The sequence below is a fragment of the Penaeus vannamei genome, chromosome 31 (assembly GCF_042767895.1).
Source record: "Penaeus vannamei isolate JL-2024 chromosome 31, ASM4276789v1, whole genome shotgun sequence".
Classification (NCBI taxonomy): domain Eukaryota; kingdom Metazoa; phylum Arthropoda; class Malacostraca; order Decapoda; family Penaeidae; genus Penaeus; species Penaeus vannamei.
The window spans coordinates 18,652,430-18,654,929 of record NC_091579.1 but is presented as its reverse complement, the minus strand read 5'-3'; the positions used below and the strand labels follow the sequence as shown (position 1 = coordinate 18,654,929).

Genomic DNA, 2,500 nt, shown 5'->3' with positions numbered 1-2,500 from the left:
CTCGAAGCTATGATGGATAACATTAATATCAGTGTTATTATTCATCCAAAAGTAAATAGCGTTCACTCCCCAGTCTTTTAGAGAACAGAAAGAAGACCTCAAGTTGATAATTGACAGAGAACCTGTTTTCATTTCAGGGAATTATAAACATGATCAATTTATTATATAGATTTACCCGACGTGCCACAAAATAAAATGCAACTTTCGTTACGGGTTAAACTATCTTATTTTTTATGAATATTTATGTATTTGCAATAGGAAATTCTAAAAGTGTTAGTTACAAAAACTATATATATAAATACATTTCGTAGGATAATGCAGGAATGATTTAATAAGGTATTCGTAGCAGTTGGATAAGAAAGAGATCCTTTTCTGTGTTAGAATTTAAAGAAATTTGTTTGTAATAAAATTATGGATGTTCCAGAGCCACAAGCAAAATCATGGACGATTGGTGCTAAAAATAAAGGAAAAAGGAATCTGCGTTTTTTTTTTTTTCATATAAAGCGAACAAAGCATATACATGAGCTGTATCATATGCAGGGTGATTTGTACGAAAACAAGCCTGACACGAGAGATCTTTCCACCAATATTTGTTAGGTAAATCGCCTCTTTGTCGACTCGCAGAAAGACAGTCTCTTTTCTGTTCCTGCCGCTACGCTTTCTATCAACGGTAGCGATCACGTTCCGTTATACGAGAATAAAATCGTTTAGTTTCGACATAGATTAAGCATATTACACTTGTAACTTTTAGCTGTCATCTGGTTGTTGACACACTAAACGAACGCACAAAACCAATCTAGTGAGCCCGTCTCGATTTCACGAGGACATGCACAACAAAGAAACACGCGCCCTCTTTATCTTTACAAAGCTGGCGTGGTGGTTTCCTGAAACAAGTCCAAGTGGTGAAGTGATAGATTGTCCGTGTCACGACCTTTTGGCCTCATTGTGGTTTTATTACACTCGCGATTGGGAGCTTTTACGGTAATTTGTTTGAGATTTTTTAAGTGTGTAAAACAATGAAATTTTCTATTTAGATCATAACGGTATGGTCCTATTCTATTTGTCGCGTTATAAACCAATTAAACTTTTTCAAGCAGGATCTAAATATCTGATATTTTCATAATATATCCATTGTGAAGTAGGATATACAAATATTGTCTCTTCTTCAGAATGTCTTTGGGATTATGCGGATTATGATAAGATTAAATAAACATAAAATTTGCATAGCAATAAATCGTTTGGATGCAAACGAAAATAGAATCAGCAAAGCAGTTCATCCCAAAGAATTTGATCATTTTTCTCTCCGCTTTCTCCATCAACAAAGAAACTTTAATCCATCAATCCTCCTCGTGGTGCACGTGGTCAAACAACAGTCATAAACAGAAAGGTCAGAGCCAAGCGTCCACATTAGCGTTAAACCGTCCTCTTTATTTCCCAGAATATAGCGCCCTGCTCGGTGTCTGGGCATGTGTTCATCTCGAAGCAAATATTTTCTTTGGCAAGTTTGGGTCCTTTGCTTGAAGGATCCAGTGCATATAGCCTAAAAATGAATGGTGCTGAGATGACCTGACACATGACACCCTCTAGCGTGAGTTGCCACACGCCATGCGTCTTCGAAGCCTCTAGGGAGAAAATGACGAAATTTGGATAATTAACACCAATCTCGCGGGTTGCGATGTCTTCAACAGGAGCAACAAACCCATTGGGGGAAGAGGCGAGGTCTGAAGTCGAAATTCAAGCTCTGAGACAGAGGGAGAGCGGATCTGAATGGGGGATACCCGGGCTTTCGAGGGAGGGCTGCTGTCAATATCATTTTACATGGCCGGGTGAGGCTAGTCTATTACATGTAAATAATGGGGCTCGATTGCTTAGGGAGAATGAGGGAGGGGGTTCGGGAGGGAGGGAGAAGTGAGGGCGGGGATATATAATACTCTCATTCATAGCCAAAATACACAAAGAGTAGCCTAGTGATAGGGTTTCCAGTATGATGTGTACATGGGCATCTCATAATATAGTCTAGAAAATGGCTTGCTTTACAGATTTAATAACATGTTACTACTGGATTTCAACACGACCCAAACTCTTTATTTTACCCTTATTAATTAATTTTTGATCCCGTTATGCTATTTGTTATGTTCATCAGTGAATACAGAAAAAATAAACGTACTTCTAAAAACTGCTTATACTGTGTCGTATTCTCCAGCAATAATGAAACCGTTTCTGGATAATAATGATAATAATGATAATGACGACGACAATGATGATGATGAAGATATAGATGATGATGACGATGAAGATATAGATGATGATGACGATGACGATGACGACGACGGCAAGTATGCTACTAACCCTTCCTTCCCCAACCCTGGCGAGTGTCGCAGCAGCAAAAGCGTCGGCAGCACTCAGAGCGCGGTGATGGCTCCTGCGCAGTTTTGCATGACACAGCAACACGCCATGCAGCATAAGAAGGCTAGTTAAGCTTTCCCTTTATACTTAGTCA

At 39.0% G+C, this 2,500-nt stretch overlaps 1 protein-coding gene across 1 annotated transcript in view; it reads right to left on the bottom strand.

Annotated features, from left to right (window-relative positions):
- LOC113822857 (uncharacterized) overlaps window positions 1-2,500 on the bottom strand; it is a 25,425-nt gene that overhangs the window by 2,290 nt on the left and 20,635 nt on the right. The gene's annotated exons all lie outside the window — the stretch shown is intronic.